Source organism: Haemaphysalis longicornis, unplaced genomic scaffold (genome assembly GCF_048455015.1).
Source record: "Haemaphysalis longicornis isolate Haplotype H1 unplaced genomic scaffold, Haemaphysalis longicornis Haplotype H1 scaffold_1, whole genome shotgun sequence".
Classification (NCBI taxonomy): domain Eukaryota; kingdom Metazoa; phylum Arthropoda; class Arachnida; order Ixodida; family Ixodidae; genus Haemaphysalis; species Haemaphysalis longicornis.
The window spans coordinates 255,726,907-255,753,278 of NW_027526203.1; the positions used below are offsets into that span (position 1 = coordinate 255,726,907).

The window sequence follows — 26,372 nt, forward strand, 5'->3', positions numbered from 1 at the left end:
TAACGTGACCTCCATTTTTTCCCTCAAAAGTGTTTTGTCGTATAACTATTCTGGGTATATGAATAGCTGATACTTTAAAAAAATCTTTAGCTGCCGAGTGTTCAGCCTGGATTACTTGGCATGTAATGGCCCGCTAATATTGAGCATTTTGACCGCAATCAATGCGAAGAATTTTAAATGGTAAAAAGTGCACAGCCAATGCTTCCTCTGTGTGTTCAAGTATGAACATTTTCCTGAAAAACAATCACTGAAGCGCTTGCCTGGCGGACTGACTGCGCCAACAGCAGCAGGCTCCTGGTTTGCCGGAAGCACTTCCCGACATGCGTCGGAAGTCCTGAAACCTGTACGCGAGGCACTCCGAGGCTGAGCTTGCCGTGACAGCAGCAGAATCCCCTGAAACGCAAACACGTCAGCATTTTAGCTTACTCAACCACCGCATTGTTAAGTCAGAGGGTCCCTTTCTTTAATTTAGGTCAAGAGTAGAAAAAAAAAACAGCGCACTGACATGTCCCTGGGCATCTCGGCAAACGTTTGTGCCGTCGAATTGTGCACACAGAGCGGTGGAAGAATAGAGAACGACAAAGCTCGTACAGAGATGGGAACGTCAAGCCAAAGCCCGAGCCGGTATCAGCATTGGCTGAGATGGTGACGCTGGGATGGTCAGAATGCAGAGGACGGTTAGAATAGTGTTCCAGGGACGTGAAAGAAGCACCATTCGCGCGCTTCTAAAACCGCGCGCATCGGGTCGAGCTTCATTATCGCGAGGGAAAGGAGAATGGTGCTTCTCAAACGTTCATAAATATCCACCGACAAAGCGAGCTCCCCGGTCATTTTGTTAACGAGAAATTGTCCGAAAGAGTACTGGTTAAGTGATATGTCCGCAGGGGATGTTTCATCATCGCCCCTATTTTAGCGCCCCACCTGGAGCTCCTTCGTGGAAAAATTGAAACTATATAATTCGCGGATTTAGTTCAGTAGGATGCCAAGTAAAAGTTTAGGCCCTTGCGATGGACATGGCCTTCCTTTCTATTTTGCGCCGATCCAACGATCGTTATAGAACACCTGATTCGTCACAAGGAAAGTTTGCGAGATCATAGAGAGCAGTGTCAGTTTAGTAAATATGTTGGGGTGTGATACAGGGATTGTGAAATACGCCCAGCTTTCTCGAAAGCGTTCAAGAGACAACCAGTATGTCTCATCAAACGCGAAAAGTGGCCGTCGTCGTCGGCTGTGGCGTCACCACAAATGATACCAAAATGGCCGCCGCTGAAAGGAGAAAACAAAAAAAAAAACACATCTGGGTTCGTCTGGGATTTCAACCCCAAGTGCGATACCACGGCGCTAACAGTCACTCTGCCAAAAAGGAAACAAGAAGCCTAGTGCCTGTCCCCTGACAATTCAACGTGACGGCATACGACTAGAACAGGTGCATGCGAGCCAGGGAGAGCTCTGATTCTAGGGAAGCCATCGCGTGAAATGCGGGGCGTTCGTGCCAGTCGACGAAAAACGAAAGGGAATGAACAGCCGCAAGCACTGGGTAGCAGGAAATAAGTCTCCGTTTATCGCTAGGCTTTCCCCTTCCTCGTGTGAGCAGTCTTGTGTGCTGTAGAATTTTTTTCATTTATTTATTTAAGATATCGTCATTGCCCTAGGGGCATTAATAAGAAGCGGGGTACACGACACATGATAAGTACAACGCTAAGAAATCCTTGACAACGCAATCATTCCCAGGTATCGTACAAAAAAATCTTGACAAGGTCGAGTGCCAGATATGCGGTACCAGTCTAGATATTTGCACTAGCTACGATATGCATGTTGTATTAGTGCGTAGCATTGTTTGCCGAGTACCCCCCCCCCCCCCCCTCCAGCCAGGATCGTGTAACACCCTCCATTTACACAATAATTGAGGTTTTGGGAAAGTTGCAAATGTAATCGTCCTCACAACTTAAATGGATCCAATTGATTGATGGAGCGAAATTTTGAAAACCTGAAAAATAAGAAAAATAATAATTACGGAAAATGTGAAAACGTATAACGCATGGCGTTTCTACAATAATGCAGATGTCGCGAAAGTTCCACCTGTAATAGTTATAATAGCGTACATGAGATAATTGGGCGAAAGAAATAAAAAAAATGAATAAGAAAAATACAAAATCATTACTAAAATTGGCAAACCGTGTAACGCCCTGAAATTTCCACAATAATGCAGATTTCGGGTAAGTTTCCAATGTAATTGTTATAATAACGTAAATGGAGATAATTGGTCGAGTGAAATTGAGAACTAAAAAAATAAGAAAAATAATAAAAATTGCGGAAAATGTGTAAGCGTATAACGCATGGCATTTCCACAATAATGCAGATATCGCGAAAGCCCCACCTGTAATCGTTGTAATAGCGTAAGTGAAGATAATTAATCGAATATTATTTTGAAAAAATTAAAAAAATATATAAAATAATTACGAAATGTGACAAACCGTGTAACGCCCTGCATTTCCACAATAATGCAGATTTCACAAATGTTCCAAATGTAATCGTTATAATCACGTAAATGAGGACAATTGGTCGGACGAAAGTTTAAAAAAGTAAACAAATAAGAAAAGGAGTGAAAAATGACGGAAAATAGTAAGACAGATAACGTATGGCATGTCCACAAAAATGCAGATTTGGCTAAAGTTTCCCCTTTAATCGCTATAATACCGTAAATGGAGATAATTCGCCGAGCGACATTTTGAAAAACTAAATATTGGGACAAATACAAAACAATTCCGTAAAATTCCGAATCGTGTAACACCCTGCATTTTGGCATTAATGTGGATTCGAGAAATTCTACCTGAAGTCGTTATCATAGCGTAAATTGAGATAATTGGTCGAACGAAATTTGAACAAAAAATAACAAACATATGAAAAAAATACGGAAAATGCCATCCCGTACACCGACCTGCATTTCAACAATAGTGCAGATTTTGCGGAAGTTCCACCTATCATCTTTATTTTAGCGTAAATTAGATAATTGGTACAAAAATTTTTGAAACACTAAAAATAAAAAAATTAAGAATAAATACGGAAAATGGCTAACTGGGCAAAGCGCTGCATTTGCATAGTAGTGCAGATTTCCCAAAAGATTCAAATGTAGTCGTTATAACAGTGCAGATTAAGTCAATTGGTGGAACGAAATAAGAAAAGGCTTTACATTCACCAGGAGCCCACAAAACCTCTGTAATGTGCAACAAAAAGCCACCCAAAAAGCCGCTCATAACACAATGCCCACTATCGTTTGCTGGCTACGCCCTTCCGCGCGTCGCGGTCATATCGACGGCGCCCCCACTCCAGGAATCGCTGTTTCTGCGCCTTCAGTCGCCCCCTTGGGAATTAACTCATCAAGGCGCGCATATCATGGACACCCCAGGTATACGTCACTTCCTGCCATTATAAGGAGCAAAAAAAAAAATGAATAGGCTAGTGTGACAAGAGCGGCAACAGTCGTCTTCAAGTTTTCGAAGTCCAGTCGACGCAATGGTGAAGCACAAGTGACACCCCTCTCTCTCTACTTAGGGGGATGATTGCCGGCGGGGCTGAGCTTTCCCCCCCCATAAGTAACGCCACCATAAGTGCGATCGTTGGTTTGTTAGTTTTAAGTGGAACTGACACCGAATGCAACGAAGGCGAGATTGATTGAGAGAATAATTAAAACGCACCTAATCGGCCTCATTTTTCTGTTGTTTTTTCGCGGAAGTTTTGCTGGAGGGGGGTGGCGGGAGGAATAAACTAAAAGCAGCAGCGTCTTGCACCGTTGGGTGAAGTGAAAGGAAAGCGCTTTTAGTAACATTTAAAGTATTAGGGTTGTTCACATAAATGTTAAAATAACAAAATCTGGTTGAAGGAATCCAAATTTACGTTAATTTTTACCATCTGCTACAGAAATTGGGTTTCACGTGGCAATGCTCCGCCAGGGTTTAGCGTTCGTTTCCACGAACGGCGGCGCAAGCACAAGTCTCGAACGTAAAATTATATCAAGTCACGAAATTACAATATTAAAGCTAAAATGTTCAAAGAATGCCTGGGACATCTCCTCACTCAAAATGTCTGGGCCAAGACGTCGTGCACCAAATGTCCGTGCACAGAAATGTCCACACCGAAACGTCCTGGACCGAAATGTCCGACACCGAAATGTCCGGATCCCGTTTAGCAGTCCGTCCGTTTCGTTGGCTACGTCGGGACCAGTCTGCTCCTGAGCACGCGGAAGGGCGAGTAGGAAGGGTGCGGAGGCACGTACATGGCGAAGGCAGGCCCGCGGAACTAATCCCCCTACCGCGACGAATGCCCAAGTGCCCAGCCGGGTCCTGGTCAAACCAGTAACAACGCATACTACAGAACGGACGGACTGCTAAAACTCTCTATTCTTTCCCCGCCAGGGAACAATTCTATCGGCCAGACGCGCATTCTGGCCTCCCCAGACAAACGATGAAGGGTGAAAAGCATTCTCGCGGCTACGCTATTCACCCGTCAAACGCCGCGTAAGCAACCAGCATGAAAGCAAGCACAAGCTGCGGCATGCTGCGTGGTTATTCTTCTGCCTTTGACCTTCGAGGAAGCACGTACGGCTGAAGGGCGGGCAAACTGACCAACCATCTTATAGGAAGAGAAACGCAGTAGCGCTTCGTGGATTTTTGTACTCGAGCCTTGGCATCAAAAACACCCAAATCCTAGCAATGTAACGGCAGGAACGCCGTTCCTGCCGTTCCTTCAAAAACATAACGAGTTACCGTTACAGTTCCACCGACCCTTAATGGAACGGTGGCGTTCCTCCGTTCCTCCAAAAAGGAACTAGTTCCAGGAACGCCGTTCCTTGTAACGCCGTTCCGTACAACACTGCATATAACAGGCTCTTTCTGGACTGAGAGAATGTGGCTGTATTGTATTAACTTAGCGCGTTAGGTCTTTGCAGCTGGGTCCCAAAGTTTTCGGGAGGCGGGATGCAAGAAGTGTGATTTATTCGCCATATTTAATTTTTTTGGTCTTGTTAGTGGAATAGAAATAATCGTGAATGCCGCCTTCTGTTTTTTCATCGCCGGCAGGTCCATTTTTATTGGTGTGCGGTGGCAGAACTCCATCGCCTTCGGGGTGACCTGCGTGCTCCCGTCCCAGGCCGGACGAGTATCCCCACGAACGTCACTAGAAGAACGGCAGCCCGCGTGCCAGCGAAGTGCATCGCCTGGGCCGGTCGGAGAAACGTCCCCTGACGAGAACTGCGAAAAATTTTGTTTTGTGTAAGGCACTGTGTTAGAGGGCTTATGTTGCAAACAAATTTGGGGGTTACAAAGAAAATGGGGTTCGGTCGGCACCAGAATCCCGCGACGCTCGCCGCCGAGTCTGTACACAAAGCAGCCGCGTCGGCGGATTGCCTCGAAAGCGCGTCATCCCTATTTCATATTTGCCGCGCTTTCGAGGCGCTTTTTCAAAGAAAGTGCTACGAGTTGTGCCGCGCATCCGCCAGATGGCGCCACGGGTCCCGCGACCGAGAGAAGACGCAGTGAAACATTCCCCTCGCGAGGGGCACGATCAAATGCAGAGCATTTCCGGGAGCGCACGACGTTAAGTAGTTTGCGTTACGTTAATGTTGTTGCACTTGTGGCAACTGCTGACGAGAGAGCGCTCGTCAGCAGTAATTTGAATGAGTCAACGATATAAGGCGCGTTCGTAGTACCCCATTCTGTGTCGGCTTTGTGGTGCAGTGGGTAGAGCACCATGTACGTTGCGTTCCGCCCGCATGGTCGAGGGATCGAAACCGGGCGCCGGATAGTATTTTTTTTATATAGTAGGGAGGGGTGCGGTGCGGACTACGGACGTCAACGCGGGTGACATCGGGAGTTACTGAAATGCTCTGCATTTAAAATATCAAGCAATTACGGAAACTGGCAATTCGGATAACGCCCTGCCTTTCCACAATAATGTAGATTTCACGAATGTGCCACTTCGAATCGTTATAGCGTAAGTGGAGATGATTGGTCAGACAGGATTTAGAAAAACCAAAAACTTTGACAGGCGGAATAAAAATGCTACGTATTAGTAGATAATTTTCTGAATTTCTGTAGAATGTTTATACCCCGCCTAAAATAGATTGTGATGCAAGCCTTTTTGCGTACAGTACACGAGCTAACATTGAGTAGCTCCATGTTCGTTGCCTTTGTAAGATAAAGTTGTTCTGGACGCACGAAGCGCCGTAATTTGTTCCTTCAGTTACAAAGGTTGGAATTGTCTTCTGCTCTGCCCAGCTTCATTTTCAGCGCAAATAATAAGGAAAGACGCGCTGTGATTGATTTTTTGCACCAAGTAATGCTACCTGCCGAATTCTTATCAAATGGAACGCGTAAACACATCTTTTGATGCCGTCGAACTTTCCTGTCATGGGCCAATGTATACAACAACCCATCTTGGATGTCATTAACAAGATGTGATTAAAAAGTTTAACAGATCATTCTATCATCTCGGGTCGAAACGCTTTTAAACTGCACTTTTGACATCGATAGAAGAGGCAGAGGCTAATTTTCATTGGCGAAAGCACTGGCAACTAACCATGGACTGGGTCTCAGGAGTATTGACCAGTATGCCTCCAGAGTCCATGGCTTGAAGTAGGGATGTCAGGTACCTCAAGACTGTGATTTTGTCCTGAAAAAAAAAGACTACATTTGCACGGCTTACATGTAGCAGCGCAATCAGATATTGCCACTTTTAACAACCCTTGATGAGACCTATGCTGGTCTGCATTGTTTGAAGGATTGTAGGCTCTGTTAAAGTGCAGAAATCACTGAACAAAAGTGTCGATTACTGGCATGCGTTTATTCTGGGAGGAGGGGGAAGGGCCTGCAGCAAACGTATAAAAAGGACTTTTCTCTGACTACGAAGGGCATAAGCTTTCTGGAAGTTATGTGTTCTTCGTCCTTTACCTCCACCAGAATCCTTGTTCTAAACTGTGATGCCAATGCTCGACCACTGGAATCTGACTTCGCAGTAGGTAATTGGAAATTGGGGGAAGTCATCGTCGCACAAGGTTTTAGTGATTATGCTAACGCGAAAGTTTCTCTCTCACTGATGGCGTCAGTGCGCACCACAAAATCCACTGCCAATGTTCTCTGGCAATGGTGATGATAGTGGATGAAGGGAACGAAAAAAACGCTCCCCGCAGTCGGAACAGAACCTGAGTACCTGGCGTTTTGAAGCCGACGTCTATCCGATTGCTCCGTCGCGGCACGGTCCGAGCAATGTAAAATCCTGCAAAATTAGTAAAATCCTGCACCCCTCCGCCTAACGTCTAAAATGGTTGGACCCAAAGCTTTCTTCGTGCGAAATGAAATGGCGAAGGGCCGAAGTCAAAGGCGCTCCGACCAAAGCTCCAAATTGTATGCGAGTCAAAGTAAAAGGTCAAACAGTCAAATACCATACCGTCCTCGTTTCAATGTCCAAACTCAGACGAAAACCAAGGAAGCCATCGTCATCGCTAGGGCAACGGGGGCATAATTTCTTTGGCATCGATAAGTGGATTAAACTCGGTGATTATCCGCAAGTGTTAGCTGCCGCTCAAAGCGACCTCGATGTGTATCTTAATCTTAGCAGGAACAGTTGAACTTACATGTGTTCGTTACACCGAGTCAGGGAAAAAGTGTGAAGTTGTGTAGGACATACACGTTTCGGTGTTAAGATGGGAAAAGCCGTTGCATTACTTCGTAGCCGAGGCATCGTGTTGAACAGGGCTTGGTCATTCACCATCTATGCCCCTAAAGCGCTTTCTTTCGTTCATCTTCGCCGTATTATATAGATATCCGGCCAGACTACCGGCCCGCCTTTTCTCCTACTGACTCCAGTTGTCGCTGCACCCGATTCCAGCTTCAGGCACGCGTTTGTTTCTTGCGGCCGCCGTCGTCCTTTCCGGTTAGTAGTGGTGATGTTTCCCCCCGACATTAAATTAGAGCGGCTGACAAGCACTACTGAGGACAATGGCCAGTGCTGAAGTCTTGTGTCCACAGATTAAGTGCTCAACGAGCGCTACTATGCTATCGAGTTTAAACGAATGAGTGGTTCCATCGGCAGTGCTTCCGTTTACCAGGCGCGAAATTTGGGTTCGATGCCCGCAGGTCACTGTGACGAAATCTCGCTCCTGGCTGCTAATTCCTTTTTTGGGGGACACGTCGCGGCAGACCAAGATTTGAGCTTTCCCAGAAAAGAATGCCTCCTTGAAAACCTCTGCGCGTTAGCTTCCCCCAATGCAGGTCAATCACCGATCCCCTTGTGCAACTGCACAAAACAGGCTAATAAAAAGTCGAGCTCTACTATTCGGCTCGAATATGAAGCCTCCGTTGGACATTCATGGAATGCCGCACTTGATCTCGAAAGTATCTCAGGCACAGTTCAAGTTTTCGAGCTGACTAGAAAAAAGTACAACGTCACTGGCTTACGTTAACCCCTATCATAGCAGTGATTTGTAATTCTGGTGCATACGGGGGAAGCGGACCGAGGGGTATTCTCTACAGTGTTGAAACAGGCTTCAGGATACTTGGCTAAGCAAGCGTGTGTGCAGACCGAACCCATACCCGAACCCGTACCCAAGTACCGTGGTCAGGTGCGCAGCGCCCGGATATTGCCGAGCAGCAGCAGCCAGCAGGCGGGCCAGCAGCTGCAGGCTTTGCCGCGAAAAGCCGCTGCTTAACGGTCCCTCGAAGGCCTGCACCGAGGCAAGGAAGAACGGCACAGTTGCGATGCATTTCTTTCCGTTCATTTTTCTATCACTGCAGATCTATTGCCAAAGGCTGGCATCACGCAAGGCGAGTTCGTGTTCCCGTGGTACATCAAAATTTCTCACCGTAAAAAATTTAAAGTAACACACACTCTTCCCGGCTAGCCGAGCCCTCGTAGCGGCTATGGGTGAAGTATGTCCCCGGAATCCATAGAGGGTCCTTTTAACATGGCTTTTTTTCATCCTGATATTTCGCATAGTCATCGTGGTGCGTGAAAGAAAAAATTGCCCCCAGATTGCACTTTTGGACATAAAGGAGTTGACGAAAAATCGCAATTTTTCGTCGCATGCAGGTTAAGGCTCCCGTGAATGAAACAGACGAAAGCAAACTGCTAGACGTCAGTGATGGTGAACTCACTCTTAAAAGATTTATAGCAGAGTGAAAAACTTATTTACGGCTGCTGCTTTCCCACGAACTTAGTGATTACACGACCCTCCAAAGACGCAAGGTCACTTACCCCCGTATTTCCAAATGTAACTTAAGTATCACTTTTACCTTTTCACCATTCTCATTGCGTTACCAGTTTCAAGGACCAAACTTTTCCTGAAAGGGCGCCTTTAGCGAGCTTGATGCTCTTTGCCGCACTCAAAATTGTTGAGAGGGTGCCAGCTGGGGTACCGTGCCTGGTGGCGACGTTCTTCTTTCTCGCCAGCTGAGAAGGCATTTAAAATTGCGAGCTCGCCTCGAAAAGGCAAAACCTCGTTTTTTTGCTGCAGAACTCATCACCGCCGCAACGACACCACAGATGGCAGTGGAGACACGCGGCTACACGCCGACAGGCAGGCCTAGCCCCTTTCCTACACCGCACTCACACTGGAAAGGTACGTTAGTTTGCAGTGCGGGCGAAGCTCGCTAAAGTAGTGCATTTCTCCAGGCCATTTTTCAGAAAGAGTGCAAAAAACAATAGCACATCAGCCTAGCGACTTGGTTACATCAAGGTTAACCGTTGCAGCACCTTCCTCACATAGAGGTCCCGAACACAAGGGTTTAAATGGGGCTGGAAATGGGGAATTGAAAAACTTTGTTAAATCCAGCAATTCGTTACATAGAAGCTCGTTGCATCCAGACTTAACTATATTGCGAGAATGTATGGCTTCCAACCAGCACGAAACCAACGGCAAGCAAAACGAGAATTTGAATGGGCTGTCGAGTAACCGCTCCGAAAATGTCCCATTGTACATTCAAGTCTTCAGAATTTTTTCCTTAATTATCTTATCCATTTACGCTATCATAACGAATACACACACACACACACACACACACACACACACACACACACACACACACACACACACACACACACACACACACACACACACACACACACACACACACACACACACACACACACACACACACACACACACACACACACACACACACACACACACACACACACACACACACACACACACACACACACACACACACACACACACACACACACACACACACACACACACACACACACACACACACACACACACACACACACACACACACACACACACACACACAATTTTCTTTGCGGGGTTAAATCTTGAGCACGCTGGCGTGTTTTGCTTGTAGGCTGCATCATGAACCCCCTTCTACAACCAAGGATATATCCCTGCCCAAACTCATACCACTAACCTTGGCTACTTGAAATCGCCGAACGTCGTATTCGTACTCGCGGATATCGGAGCTAATGCAATTTAGGCACTAACTTCCACTACTTGAAATCGCCGAACGTGTTCGTGCTCGTGGATTTCGGAGCAAATGCAATTTAGGCACAAACTTCGGCTACTTGAAATCGCCGAACATCGTGTTCGTGCTCGCGGATTTCGGAGCAAATGCCATTTAGGCACTAACCTCGGCTACTTGAAATCGCCGAACATCGTGTTCGTGCTCGCGGATATCGGAGCAAATGCAATTTAGGCATTAACCTCGGCTTCTTGAAATCGCCGAACATCCTGTTCGTGCTCGCGGATACCACAGCAAATGCAATATAGGCAGGCCGCTCTACAGTAAAGCACTATTGCATCTATCTATCTAGGCAATAACTCGTGTTCGCAGCTGATTACCCTGTGGTAGCGTCGTTGCGCGGCCTTGCGGTCGGGGTGGATGGACGAGGCCCGCGGGTGGCGCGGGCACCTCCTCTCGACCTGGCTCGGCCAACCGCAGGTGTCGGGACGCAGTTATGGGCGAAAGGCCCAAACTTACTTCATGGTGCCAATCTGAAATAAATCAAAAGGAGCGCACTACTCAGAGTCGGCTGCGTCAATACTTGGCACCATGCGGAATGCGAACAAAACGATTACTTCCTCACAGTTCAGGGACCTTCACTGTAGGGGGAGAAAATTGCATGAAGGGAGCGGAGACATAGATTAGGGCTGGCCCAGGGTTGCAGTGTTCGAAATAACGAGACAGCGCGTGCCGGGACCGCGAGGCACCTCGCGCCTTGACACCGCGATCAACGTGATGACGATGACGACGAATAGGCCAGGCATCTGTCAGAGGACACGGAAGAGCACAAAGGCGCCCAACGTGGTCTTCGTGTTTGTTGCGTGGACTGCGGCCGCGACGAACGTCAAAAGTCGACGAAGGAGAAGCATCGCTTTCCCCCTCTTCACCCCCCCTTCATCTTTGAGTGTCATTTCTTTTGAGGATGTTCCCGCCGTATGGTTCATAGATTTAAAAAATATAAAAATATACTCACACTTCCAAAAGAACCTGCCCAGTTTTCGCGGTTATTACATAGGTAAGAAAAAAAAAATGAAGGACCGGCATCTTTGTTAGTGAACGCCCTATGCACAGGCCAGTCTTTCCTCCGTCTTTGGGCCAGTGTCACCTTCCCGATCGGCATTGACTGCGTTGGCATTAACGGCATTGACGAAAACGACAACCCTTGGTGTCTGGCAGAGCGATGTGTTTCGGGTCCTTTACTTCACGTCACCGAAAAAATTCCGCCAGTTCTTACCTTAACTACTCCCTTTGCCCTCCTTTCTCCTTTCTAGATACAAAATTCTTGTGAGTTGTTCCTTAGTGACACTAGCCATTTTTTTATTTACAACCCCGCACTGTTTTGTTGTATTGTACTTTAGTTTTTATAATGGCTTTTGCGCTTATCTTAACGAGCGGCTCTGTCTTAATTGTACCAATTTCCTGCATCTCCGAAACATGGGTATGTGCCATAGCGGAGAGGAGAAACGAAAGCAAAACCAGAACCAGGGGGTTGTCGATGGTTTCGTGTGGCAAGGGTGGCGCTACAAACATTGAGTCTTTCCATTTCCTAAACGGTGCAGAGCTTCAAAAGGTAATCTTTGAACACAAATTGCAAAATATCACTGATGGAACGGTTCTCTCGTCGGAATGACACTTCTCCCAATTTTAACTCACATTGCCCTGAGGCCACATGTAACACTGAAACCCAACGGGAGGGTGGCTACTCACAAGCTACTTTTTGAACGTTTTGCCGTTTTGAAAAGGCCGGAAAAAAGAAAGCGACCTGAAATTAGTACAGTGGTCCGGGCTTGCAGTTAGAGCATATCGACTTTGAATTCAACATAACTCGACTTTGTCGTGTCGGCATTTAGCAATTAAAATTCGAGATTTCAAAATATACAGGAAAGCATAAGCCCAACGCGCCTTTTCTGATTCCCTTTGGTAACTGTAAGAAAATATTTCGAATCGACATAATTTTACAATAGATGCCCTGCGTTTATACCTCCGAGAAGCATGGAGGCTCCAGGTGAGGTTACGTCCTTGAACTCTGGCTGGTTCATGATTCATCAGAAACCAACTGCACTGCAGTCTCCATTCCCACGCAGGAATGGGAGTGCCGTTAAAGCTTTGTCCATCCTTGAGAGTACCCTGATCATGTATATGGAGTCACCTAGGAAACAGGGAATCTGATAATCATTACGCCGCCGATAATGTCACGTTGTCCCCGGGGGACTTTTTCAATGCCTGTGACTCTTTTTTGTGGCAGCTCGTAATAACAAATGGACTTTACGGGGAATGTTTTTAGTCCTCCATTTATAAACAATCAGGTGTTGACGAAAGATATTACTGAAGTATTGACAAATAAGTTTAGCTTGCAAGCGCGCTGTCCCCGCGGGCCTGGTCTAGCATTCCCTAGCTTATACCTGTGCTACACGGCCGTTTCAAAGGCCTTCCCAAAGGCGTTGAAGCAATTGTATATCGAGTGCCGCAGTGTAAATACACATGGCACACTCATGGGAGAGCGTTCAAAAGATGCCCTGTAGCACAGTCATTAAATCCGCTCCACAGTACGCACCAGGACACACGCGCACGCAAGCACGCAAGCACGCGCATAGACACACACAGACACACTCGCGCGCACACGATCACGCTCGTACACACACACAAACACGCACTGCACACAAAGATGCACACACACACGTGCACACGCTCCCAAGCGTGGGCACACACACACGATCGCGCACGTACACGCACGCACACATACGCACGCACGCACGCACGTGCACACGCTCCCACGCGTCCACACAAAGACGCGATGACGCACGTACACACATACGCACACACGCACGCACGCACAAACACACACACGCACACGCTCACACATGTACACAACCACGCACGCACGCACGCACATACACAAGCACACACACATGCACGCGCACGCTCACTGCGTACACAAACAAGCACGCGCGCACACACACACACACGGGCACACGCTCACACGTGTACACACACACGCACGCGCAGATACACGCACCTACGAACTTACGCTAACACGAGTACACACAAACGCATGCACGCAAGCACGCCAACACACGCCCGCACACGCTCCTATGCTTACATGGGCGAACGCTCACACACACGCACACATACGTATACGCTCGCACTCACGCGCACAAGCTCACACGCGTACACACACGCACGCAAGCACGCACACACACACACTTACGTACACGCGTACACACACACGAACATCCACATGCGCATACGCTCACACGCGTACACGCACGCACTCACGTAGCCACGCACGCACGCACACACGCACGCGCACACATACGTGCAGGCACAGGCACACGCTGACACGGTTACACACACGGACGCACATACACAAGCACAACACACGCACGCGCACCCTTCCGCACGTACACACACACGCACGCACGCACACACGCAAGCACGTACACACGCACAGATAAACTAGAACGCTCACACACACACACATGCGTGCACACACGAACTCACGCCTACACACACTCCAACACTCACACGCGCATATAAGGTCACACGCGTACACACACGCACTCCCGCTCGCACGCACACGTGAACGCGCACACACTGGCGCACGCACAGACACACGCACACGCACACATGCGTACACACACGCACGCATTCACACACACGAACACAAAAAAACACGCCCGCACGCAAACACGCACAGACGCGTATGCACACACGCACAGACATGCTCACACGGTCACACCCGTACACACACGCACGCACGATCACACGCATACATACACGCGCGCACTCACATACACGCACACCTGCACACAAAAGCACGCACAAACACACATGCAGACGCTCCCACTGGTATACTAAAGGACGCAGTTACACACGCATGAGCGCATGCTCACATGCATACAGCGCATGCTCACATGCGTACACACACACGCACGCATACGCACGCGCAGGTACACAAGCACACGCTCACACTCGTACACACGCGCGCGCAGACACATGCACACACAACCTCACGCGCAAACACACGTTCGCGCACATGCTCACACGCGTACACACACACGCACGCCCACACACGCACACAATCACTTCTGTACAAACCCAAGCACGCGCGCACACAAGCACGCGCACATACAGGCACAAGTTCCCACGCGAACACACACACAAGCACAGACGCTCACACGTGCACACCCACGCACGCACACATGCACACGCGCACGTGCGTACGTACACACGCTCATGCGCGTGCCCACACACGCACCCACGCACGCAAGCACGCACGCACACACACACACGCTCACAGGCGTACCCAAACACACGCCGTCAAGCAAGCACGCACACACACGCGCGCACGTTCACACGGGTACACAAACGTGCACGACGCACACGCACACACACGCACACACACAAGCATGGCCTCACACACAAGCGCACACTCAGTTGCGTACAAACGCATGCACGCACACACACACACACACGCGCGCGTGAATGCTAGCACGCACGGACACACGCACGCACACACAAACACACAGACACACACAAGCACCCACACACTCACGCGTATACTCACACACGCGCGCAGTCACACATACACGCACGCACGCACGCACGCACACGCACGCACACGCATGCACACGCTCACACGCGTGCCCCCACACACGCACGCACGCATTCGCACACAAGCGCCCGCACGCACAAAACACGCGCATACACATGCGCACACCACTGCTACGAGATACAGCATTGTTAAGAGTTGGTGGTTCTCAAGCGGAAGTCGCCGGACCTCAAGGGGTCCACCACACCACTTCAGGGGGTCCGCGAGTCCCTCCGCGACACAACATTCTTTCTCCTCTGAACCATACCTTGGAGCGAGCACACATTGGCTTTGCCGCACGACATGCACGCTTGACCTCCCCGCGTGTACGGGCTTAAAGTCGGCTTTTTTCGCCGCAGTGAAATAACGCCATAACGCTACAAAGCCATGAACACAGAAGGCAGACATTAAATTTCTGTGTATCGACTTCAACGGCGAGAGTGCATTGTTTGATATTGGCACACGTTTTAATGTACTTTGCGGCGTAATCCGTCAGCGAACGCCGCTCAGCAGGTACGTTCTGTTCAGTGCTTTGACGAAGGCAGTTTTTTAAGTTTAAAACCATGAATGCTTCATTCAAGGAGGAACAAAATGGTCGCCGCTGTAAAGAGTAAATAAAAGCCCCATGGTTGAGAGACAGAGAGATAGAGACAGCTTTATTACATGATAATGCAAGAGTGGTTTCTCAGTCTAGGAGCCCACGTGCTATCCAGGCTGTCATAGCCCTGGTCACAAGCAGGAGCTGGTCCTCAGGTCGACAGCTGGAAGCGGGTGGGTTCAGGGGCAGAAGGTCTGAGTTTTTTCTGCAGTCGAGTAATATGGGTGTCAGAGTTCTAGATTGCTGGCAGAATATACACTTATCGGGGTATCCTGTTGCAAAGAGCAAAGGCATACGGGCTGGGTGGGGAAAAGTGTATCTTTGAATTGGTGTGAGTGTGATTTTTGGCTTTTGGTCAAAGTTATGCAAGGACTGGGGAAGGTCTGTCTCGTGGTTCTATAGTACTGGGTGATTTCTTGGTAGGTGAGAAGAGGTATTGAGACACCCCCGGTCTCAGTGGCTCGGTGAGAGAGGTCTCGAACCTGTCGGTGAGCAAAATTGTTGCCCGTCAATGAAGAGTGAACGGGAGTCCAAACAAGGGATCCGATGAGACTTCAACCCAGGTCTGAACAGTAGCAGCCAGATGTGCCACCAATGCAGGATGTCCGCACATTGCCAGCGGCAGTACAAAAGTTGTTCAAGTCGTTGGTGTTACTCTTGTCATGACATAAATTCCGTTGGGTGATTGGCAAGCAATCCGGAGCTTGCCGAGGCGGTAATCTGAGTTTCTCCGTTTTGGAAACATCGATTTCGCGTCCATTTCATCGTAATGTGCTTCCGGGGTAGGCATGCAGCCTTTGGGGCCGCTGACTTTTGCCGAGCTATTCTTGAAAACACATTTCAAACCACTGAACATATTTTATACTATCTTTTATGTGTTTGTACGAACGCATTTTGAAAACGATAACACGTAAGATTTTTCAATGACGGCGTTCTCAAAACACCAGCCAGATGTGTCCTGTCGCAAAACGTCAACAATGCTACCCCTGCTCAGTCTTTTCGCGCTCGAGCCCCGATTTTTATGTCCGTGGCAATGACCGCTTATCACGATAGCTCTCCTGTGCTATGCTGACGCGAGCTTCCCCACAAACCTCGTATGGTGCGTAACGGCGCCGACAATTTTGTGGTACTCTCGGATTGAAAACATGTAAGTAATCGTGATATTTGTTTCTGAAATACCTGTCTGTGTCGCGTGAAGTCCACGAACTTTAAGCTCTTACTAAACTGGATTGTATACCGATAAACGTTCACAAACGCCCACTGCTTGTGTAATTTTGGTCATCTGCCCGACATCTAGCTAGCAGGTGATCGTTCATTTCATTGCGTCATGGCTTTCGCAATGGCGTAGATCCATCGGTTAACGGAGGGCTGTCGTTTATTCGCTACCGACCGCTGACTGAACGCCGAAGAAACGAAGGGCGCGTATCACTTGGTCCTCGACACTGAGCATTCTCTGCCGCCGGCCAAGTTGGGTATCACACCTCGTCGCAAGCCACCGCAGAATCCACTTTGGTAAGCGGGAATGCCGGCGGTATGCTTCTGCAGGCATTTAGAACTGGTCAAAATGACATCTTGCCCTCCTGTTGCGCCGGCAAGCGAACAATGATGCTATGACCGGTGCATTCATGTTGGAGCTCCCAAAATTGTCTGCTCGAAATCTTCCGCTCCGAGAAGCCATGGTTCGCGCAGTAGCTCCGCCATGCTTATATTGCAACACATCCGTTTGTTCGCCTTTAGCCAGTCAGGGCTCGCTCAAAAAGGACTTTTTGTAACGGACCCACCGCGGTGGCTCAGTGGCTAAGGCGTTGCGCTGCTGAGCACGAGGTCGCGGGTTCGATTCCCGGCCGCGGCGGCCGCTTTTCCGATGGAGGCGAAAAGCAAAAACGCCCGTGTGTACGAGATTTCGGCGCACGCTAAAGATCCCCGGGTGGTCAAAATTAATCCAGAGCCCTCCACTACGGCGCGCCTCATCGCCTGCAGTGCGTCGGCGCGTTAAACCCTACAATCAATCAATCAACTTTTCGTAACTGACACTAAACGGACAAAACTGAGAAATTCCGTCCCTGGGCCTAAATTCCCGCTTCAGGATTTGAACAAAACTATGAATGGCAACCTAGACGTTCTAGAATAGTGCGTGCTGCCTGACACCTGAACGGGATGGCTGGTGACTAGAAGAACATAAGCTGGTTGGTATAATTTGCTCTAACAGACAAAGAAACGAGAAAGAAAAAAGACACAAATAGTATGTAGCAAAAAAGGTAAGTATTCTTCATTCGACCGCACTCGCAAGTGCTCGCAAGTACTCATAAGCACTCAAGTGTGCTTACGTGCTTTAAAGGGACACCGAAGTGATGTGTAAACATTGCGACATTACTTGCGAAAATTGTAGTCTGGAGTCCCCAGGCCATGTTTAGACGACTCAGGGAACAGTACATGAGCAACAGTACTCAGGGAACAGTACTCAACATGCGTTTACGCGCCTTTACTTGCAAGAAAAATCAACTTAAAAGTGGTGTCCTCCGCTCTGCGTACTTCTTGCTGATTTCCTAGGACGTTTCGTATGATGCTCAATCGAGATGTCTTGGCTTGACTGCGCTACTGCGCGGCTCGCTACCCTCCGACAGAATCAGTCGGCCCAGCGTTTCGTCGGCCTGCCGCCGGCGGGTCGTCGCAATCCGTTCGCTCAGTTGAAACTAAGCCACGACACGGTTTGTGCCTGGAAGAATGGGCATTTAGTTTTTTAGTTTGTAGACTGTTTCAAGGTTTAAAGGAGCCATGAAGACAAAATACAAGTTGTGTTTATTAGAAAGACTGCTTAGTCCCGATAACAATGATACCAATATCATCGCAATCTTCGAACAAATAACGGATATATTAAAGAAAACGTGTGAAGCAGTCGCGACCCCCTAGCCAATTTCCCGCAACTTTTCTATGACGTCACGGAACCTTGTTTGTGCGATTGGCGGCCGCCTAACTGACCTGTCGCGACGAGACATGACTGGACGTCTGTAATGGGGCCTCTAGTTCCATTTGACCGCATTACTTGAATGCTAACGTGCAGTTAACGCACTGAAAATTATGTTTTATTGTTGGCCCGTGTGACGTCATTCTTGCTCATAACACGTCACTGTGGCGCAAATTTTGAAAGTTTTTAAATACTTCTTGCTTTTTTTTTTCGTTAAAAAACATCTTTTGTGGCTGTAATGGAGCTGAGTGAGATACTGAATCCTAGTTCGTTCAAATTAAACGAAGTTGTATTCTCTCTTCATGGCTCCTTTAAGTCCAACTAGCTCCACACATGCACGCATACGACGCTTCGCTAACTGGTACTATAGTAGAAAAATATTAGGCCATATAAAGGCGGGAAAAGAGCCAGCGAAGTTAAAATGGGTTCTAAGGAATTCAATTCAACGGGTGCATTACTAAGGCGCGGGAAGTCCTTTTTGCGCTGGCTGGACTAGCACACTGGTCAGCAACACGCCCACACCTTTGCGATCGTTTTTCTGTCTAATGAATGCTGTCGCTATAGAGATGAGATATCTGTAGGAACTTTGGGAATGCTTACTTCACGAGCGTTATACGAAATTGTCACCTAAGCTGCTTGGAATACTAAAACTAAATAAAAATCTAGAGAGGTTATACTATATGTACATTATATTTCCGACCCTGACAGCGCTGGCTTATGGCCGAATGGTTTGGATTACATGCATTGTTTTGGAATTCACAGGTTCGAATCCCCAATTATGCATGTTTTTTAACAGCGGAGCTGTTGTTGCTGATCGTAGTGTGTGCGGCAAAAGCAAACCGCATTAGAGCAGACTATAGAAAACGCAATACAAAGGAAAATCGAAGCACTCATCCCAGCGATTGTAGAAAAAGTTATCGAAATCCTGATTCCCCTCATAATAACACAAATCCAGACGCATCTACAAGGCCTCACAGCGAACAAGGAAGCCCACCATGCTTAAATAAATTGTAATATGGCAGTGGAACTGCCGAAGTTTTCGGAACAAGAAAGGAGCGTTACACCAGTACATACAAGCCCAAAACGACAGACCGGACATCATTTTACTTCAAGAGCCAGGCAAGCAACCACAACTTACTGGGTATATAACCTATCAAAGCAATGACACATTTGCCACCCTTGTCACAAAAGACTTGCATCTCGATGTAATACAAGAAACAGAGCAGGGACACACACTGCTCCTACGTAACAAGCATTACCAACATATATAGTCCACCAAAGGGGAAAGTGCATCATGTCAAACAAGCAATCAAAGCAGCAGCTGGGAAAAGAATGTGGCACCTTATAGCTAGTGACTTCAGTGCTGTACACACAGCCTGGGGATACAAAAGAGACTCGCCAAAAGGTCGACAGCTGTACAACTCCATGCAGGAAGCGAGATTTACTTTCCTAAATGACATCGCAGAACCGACAAGAACAGGCAACTCAGTCGAAAGGGATACCAACCCAGACCTTACTTTCTGCAAGGGACCTCTGCAGGCCAAGTGGACGAATACGCATAACACTTTAACAAGTGACCACGCAATCGTACAAATAAAAGTGGGCATTCGAGTGGCAAAAAGGCAAACCAAACATGGTATCACAGACTGGCATCAAATGCGCATGGAACGGCAAACTGTTCAGGCAAGAAGTGTATCAGAATGGGCACAACAACTAGAAACAGTCAAGAAACAGCACACAAAGTACGTGCAACAACACGAGGATCAGCCAAGCGCTGACACCCACCTTTTACACCTTTGGGAGGCAAGATTAGGACTCACAAGGCGATGGAAAAAGCACAAAACAAACCGTAGGCTGAAGGCACGCATCGACAGAATAAACAAAGAGATACAAGAGTACTCAGACCAACTCAGCCGATAACAATGGCATGAGACGTGTGACAAACGGAATGGTACCCTCAATCTCACCCACACCTGGAACCTTGTCAGAGCACTCATAGAGCCCAGCAAAAGCAAGACCATGAACAACCACAAGATCTTGCAGCTCCTGCACACGTACAAGGACAACCACGCACAACTCCTGCAAGATTTACAAAACATGTACATCCCAGCACGACAACAACCTGCCTACAAAGAGTATGAAGGACCCACCAAGAATGACATCGATGAACCATTTACGTTGCTTGAACTTCAAAGGGCCATTCACAGAATGAGAAGAAATAAAGCTCCAGGGCCTGATCAACTAACAACAGCCCAAATTAGGAACCTTTCTGAAGCAGATCAGGAATTTCTGCTCGAAACCATCAATGAGGCGTGGGCACTAGGCACAGTGCCAAGTGAATGGAAGAGTTCGAATGTCACCTTCATCCTAAAACCGTGAAAAGACATCGCCATACAGCAACTTAGGCCCATCTCCCTGACCAGGAATGCTGGAAAGATCATGGAACGAATGGTACTGGACAGGCTACAGCAGCACATAGAGCAACAAAACATTCTGCCACACAATATCATTGGATATAGAGCTCACCTATCCACGCAGGATGCCTTACTTGTATTATACGATGAAACATATAAGGAGGTTAGCATAGCTCAGCTCAAAGCAATTCTGGCCATAGACCTGAAGAAGGCTTTTGATAATGTGGCACATGATGCAATGCTAGAAGATTTAGCCAAGACTGGTTGTGGGCAACGCATGTACAATTATCTCAGAAGTTTCCTCGAGGGTCGAATGTACACATTGCACCTAGGACAAATCAAATTACAGCAGTTGCAACACCCACAACAGGGAATCCCACAGGGCGCCGTACTTTCACCAACACTCTTCAACCTTGCTATGCTCAGGATACACAGAGCCTTACAAATAATTGGAAATATCGGACACATGATATACGCCGATGACATTACATTGTGGGTTAAAACAGGCTCACCAGGCGACATACAGGCTACGTTACAACAGGCAGTCGGTAACATCAGTAAGGCAGCAGACTAAATTGGACTACAGTGCTCACCGAAAAAGTCGGAGCTTCTTCTCATACATAACCCAAGATGGAAGCCTCCACCCATTGTCATTAAAAACGGAAACGCCTCAATTCCTTGCAAAAAGTTAATCAGGGTACTTGGACACTACATTCAAAGCGACGGGGGAGGCCATGCCACAACTCAGCACATACGTCGGCAAGGAGAACAAGTCCTGAACATGATGCGCAGTATCACGAACAGACAAAATGGACTCAGGGAACACGACCTCCTACGACTACGGGATGCACTTCTTATTTCACTAATAAGGTACCATGCAGCGTATACCAACTTCACTAAAACCCAGGAAGAAAGAATCAACGCTCTCATTAGGGAGGCGACGAAGATTGCGCTAGGCATTCAGATCAATGCCAGCACCAAGCGACTTCTTGAGACAGGAACGCACAATACGCTGGAGGAGATCGTAGCTGTCCACAGGTACAACCAACACCTCAGACTCCAAGCAACGGTTCCAGGGCAACAGATACTTCAGTGTCTAGGGTACACACCCCAGCAGCCTATTTTACGACTGGAACGCACGGCCAACCTACTCAAAGTTGCACCCATACCAAGACACGTGCATTGCCAACGAAACAAGGTCAGAACGAGCATTCGAGCCAAATACCTCGATAAACGAACAGCTGCGGACCAATTCAACAACTACGTATACACAGATGCAGCAGTAACAGACACAGCAGCAAGCATAGCGTATGCTGACCTCAAAGGAAAATTGGAGTACCAGCAGTGCATCCCCCTTATGAAACCCATCTGGGCTGAACTCACCGCCATCGCCACCGCCATTGATCACATATCCAGCCCCACGAAGCACACGTACATATACACTGACTCAAAAAGCGCCTGTCACCAACTGCTAAGCATGGAACTGCCACAACCCATAGCTACGGCCATCAACAACAGCATCAAGGGATCTGTAACAGTGTACTGGATACCTGGGCACGAAGGAATGGCAGGCAACGAAAAAGCTAATCAGCTGGCCCGAGAAGCCGCAGCCCGGGCTCCTGCCAACTTCGAACCAAATCAAACGCTCACGGTCCCAACAGCACCTAAATTGAAGGACTACCCCACGGGAAGGAGGGAACTGCCACAGCTCTCTGACACACTTACAAGACACCAAGCAACCCTAATAAGACAAGCTCAAACAGACACCTTGGACACTCCAGCTAGACTACACAAGATATGGGGAGATCCTGACACGCCACCCCCTACTTGCTCTACCTTAACGTCATACTCGACCAAGATCACATACTCTGGAACTGCACAACCATACACAACACTACAAACACATTCAACAAAGGATGGCTGACCGCAACGAGCACCACCGAAGAGCAAAGGCAACTGGCGGCGTACATCAAGCAGCGGCTTGAAGACGTCACCAGAGGTTCTCTGGAATGTGAGGACTAAACAGGCCTGCGTGCATATTTTTAATAAAAGCTTTTCTCTCTCTCTCTCTCTCTCTCCCGGTTATAGTTACTCACGCTGTTTACCACGCATGTGAGCCCGTGCCTCACAAGGAGCGCCCGACGTCGTCCAGGCTTGCGCGTGACGCTCCCAATAACATACCAAGAAATCCGTTCACGTGCGTCCGCGAGTCAAGGACGGAGCACAAGACACCTGTCGCTACAGACGCCCAGTTCGCGAAACCGGTTGCTGCCGGTTCTAGCGCGTGCTGACGCGTTCCATTTTGGTATAAATGTGAAAGCCTGAGGACAAAACGACCCGGGCCCACCAGTCATGCATGAGGAAAACGAAGAATTATGTGAATATGACGATGACTACTACTACTGTGAAAAGTGACAACGGAATATGTAAATCAACAATTTCAAACTTAATGCAATGCGTGGTGGTATGTCCTTTAGTGTTTACATAGAAAGAAATCCTCCAGCTTCACTGTGGTTCAAGGCTTGCGCGACTTAGTTCAAGCATCGCCAATTTGTTTGCGTTGATTTATTTGTTTTTGGACAATGCTTTCTATACTGAATTCGCCATTTTTGCGCTGCAACATTCATTGCTCCACGAGCGAGTTTGCCGAACGCGTGCACTCTGACACTGACATGCTGGCGAGTTCTTGTTGGCGTGGAGTTGCCATAAGCACCGACTGCTTTCGGGCAAAAGTCCGAATTAGCCGACCCCTGGCCTGGTTCGAACACGCCTCTTACGATACAGGCACGAACCAGGGGAGCTTTAAAGGGGGGGGCAAAGCGCATCGCATTTGAGCGTCTCCAGTGACGCGGAGAGCGTTCATTCCCTCTTTATGTCTCAGGTAGTGACCTTTACGAATTCAAGCGCTGCTGGCAGTCTTATCTGACGCATTTTACAGTCGACAAAATGGCAGAAGCACGGTACTGAGATATTAGGAATGCCCAGCCAAAGATAACGTCGGATTCCAAGCATTTTGTTTCACAGAAGCGACACCCTTACTGGTTTGCATTCTAATCTTGGACCTCGTCCAATCACACATGCATCCCGTATGCGCATCACTGCTGTTGTTGCGGCTACTGCAAATGTCACATGGTATTATTTCTTCTTTCAGGTTTTATAAACTGAATACTGCTTTATCAACCGAACAAGCGATGAAAGTGTGTTCATTTGAGCCAGTCTATGCGATGTAAACAAAATCAGAACTTTGGAAAATTCACTTCAGTGTTCTTTTGCCTTCAAAACACGTCAACAGACCCAAATGGTTCGTGGAATTTCGTACTCGAACTACACCAAAATTCCGGGTGTGGGCGCGTTGTTTAATAGTACGGTAAATTTTTTCGCCAAGTGAAAACGCCAGTGCTAGCCTCCACCCCCTCTCCCCTTCCGCTAACCCTCCCATCACCCTCCGAAAAAAAAAAAGACCCCGATTCCAAGCGTTTTCCTTGTGGTGTCTCTCATCTCATTGCAGAGTACAGCTGTGCTGATATAGCGCTATTCAGAGGACATAACTGTTTTTTCTACGGGCTGCACAAGGCAGACGACATCAGGAGCGCTTGGGGTAGAATTTTTTATCCAAAAATTCTAATCAGGTAAATTAGTATATCGTAGGTGACGCTATCATTTGCACTTTAATTTTTTGGTGACTATCATTTGCGCTTTAATTTTTTGGTGAAACCACAAGGCACCATGGACCTTTTTCCAGTACGGGTCCCTGTAGCGGCCGCCACGGCGAACTAAAAATGGCAGTAAGACATGCCCCCAAGAAAGTTTGGCTTTCAGAGAACTCTTGCACAAAATATCCTGGTCCTGCAGTCCCTCCCGCACTGACCCGACACTCGTACCTTCAACATGAATGTCACGGTAGCAGGCGCAAGTACTCGTGACTAATCTGAAGTGTTTCAAGCGCCCCTTTTCCTTTTCCGCTTTCCGCGCCAGCTGTTCGCAGTGTGACTCATCGCGTCTACGACTCGGCAAGAGGGCGTTTGCTTGTGCGTTTTCTGCTTCGAACTTCTAGTCGCTTGTTTCCGCAAGGCCTATAAACAAGCACTCGGACTTCCGGTCTCCACCTCCACCGAAAGACTTCTTCGGCTCGGCATTCACAACACTGCCAAGGAGCTAATTGAGGCTCATCTAACCAACCGAAGAGCGAGGCTGGGGGTAACGGAAGCGGGGAGGGCGATCCTCTCACGCCTGAGGCTCTCGGCTCCACTCGACCATCCGCCTGCACTGACGGGAAACCTACCGCACGAAGTCCGTAAAAACATCACGGTAAACCCCCTGCCCCGTAATACGCACCCCGTGTACCACGTCGACAAGAGGGAAGCCAGAGCAAAAGCCATATACAAGATCTATGGCAATCAACCAACAACAACGTATACGGACGCGGCGTCTTATCCGGGTAGGTCCGCGGCGGTTTCCACCGTAGTCGTCGAAAACAAGCCCCGTTGCAGCCTCTCGCTTGCCGGCGACAATACTATACAAGCAGAGGAAGTAGCAATTGCCCTCGCCGTCGTACAAACTAATGCAGCGGTCATTGTCACCGACTCGCAGCAGGCTTGTCGAAATGTCGCTAGGGGACGTCTTCACACAACAACTCTACGCATCATTCAGCAGCAGCCCCTGAAAAGGCTAATCAGGATTGTATGGGCTCCCGCACATCACGGTATCCCTGGAAACGGGGCGGCGGACGCCATCGCTCGAGAATTGACCCACCGAGCGGGCGCCGAGAGCAGCGTTGCCGAACCCGAGCGCATCCAGCCCTTGACCTCTTACGCCGAGATCACGCAGCACTACAGGCTGTCGCGTCAGACACTTGCTCCCTCACACAAATCTCTACCCCGAGAGCACGAACGTCATTTACGTGCTCTCCAGACTAATACATTCCCCCATCCTATCCGGCTTCACCTTTTCGACCGACAGAACTCCCCGCTTTGCCGATTTTGCGTAGAACCCGGAACGCTACGCCATATGGTCGGAGGATGTGACCAATCTCCACCGGTTCCTCCCAACCTGCAACTTTCCACTGTCGAGCTTTGGGAGAGCGCCTTGGCGAGCACCAGCCTGGACGACCAGCTTCGGCTGGCTCTAAGGGCTGTCGATCGATGCTGCCCGTGCTCAAGGCATCCTGGACTGAGGACGCCTCCTTCAAGCTTCAGCACAATCCCCCCTGTTGATTTAAATAAACGTTTATTCTCTCTCTCTCTCTTTTGACCATTGCATTGGAGAATATAAACAGGCGCTCTCCCTCTCT

General features: G+C 48.4%; 1 long non-coding RNA gene across 1 annotated transcript in view; it reads right to left on the reverse strand.

Annotated features, from left to right (window-relative positions):
- Positions 1 to 4,980: 4,980 nt before the first annotated feature.
- The window catches only part of LOC144169302 (uncharacterized), a 28,947-nt gene continuing 7,555 nt past the window's right edge, over positions 4,981 to 26,372 (reverse strand). The window contains exons 2-5 of the long non-coding RNA XR_013322420.1: positions 10,853 to 11,005; positions 8,606 to 8,716; positions 6,574 to 6,666; positions 4,981 to 5,246 (exon numbers count right to left, since the gene is read on the reverse strand). This is a non-coding gene — a long non-coding RNA (uncharacterized LOC144169302). The remainder of the gene's footprint in view (positions 5,247 to 6,573; positions 6,667 to 8,605; positions 8,717 to 10,852; positions 11,006 to 26,372) is intronic.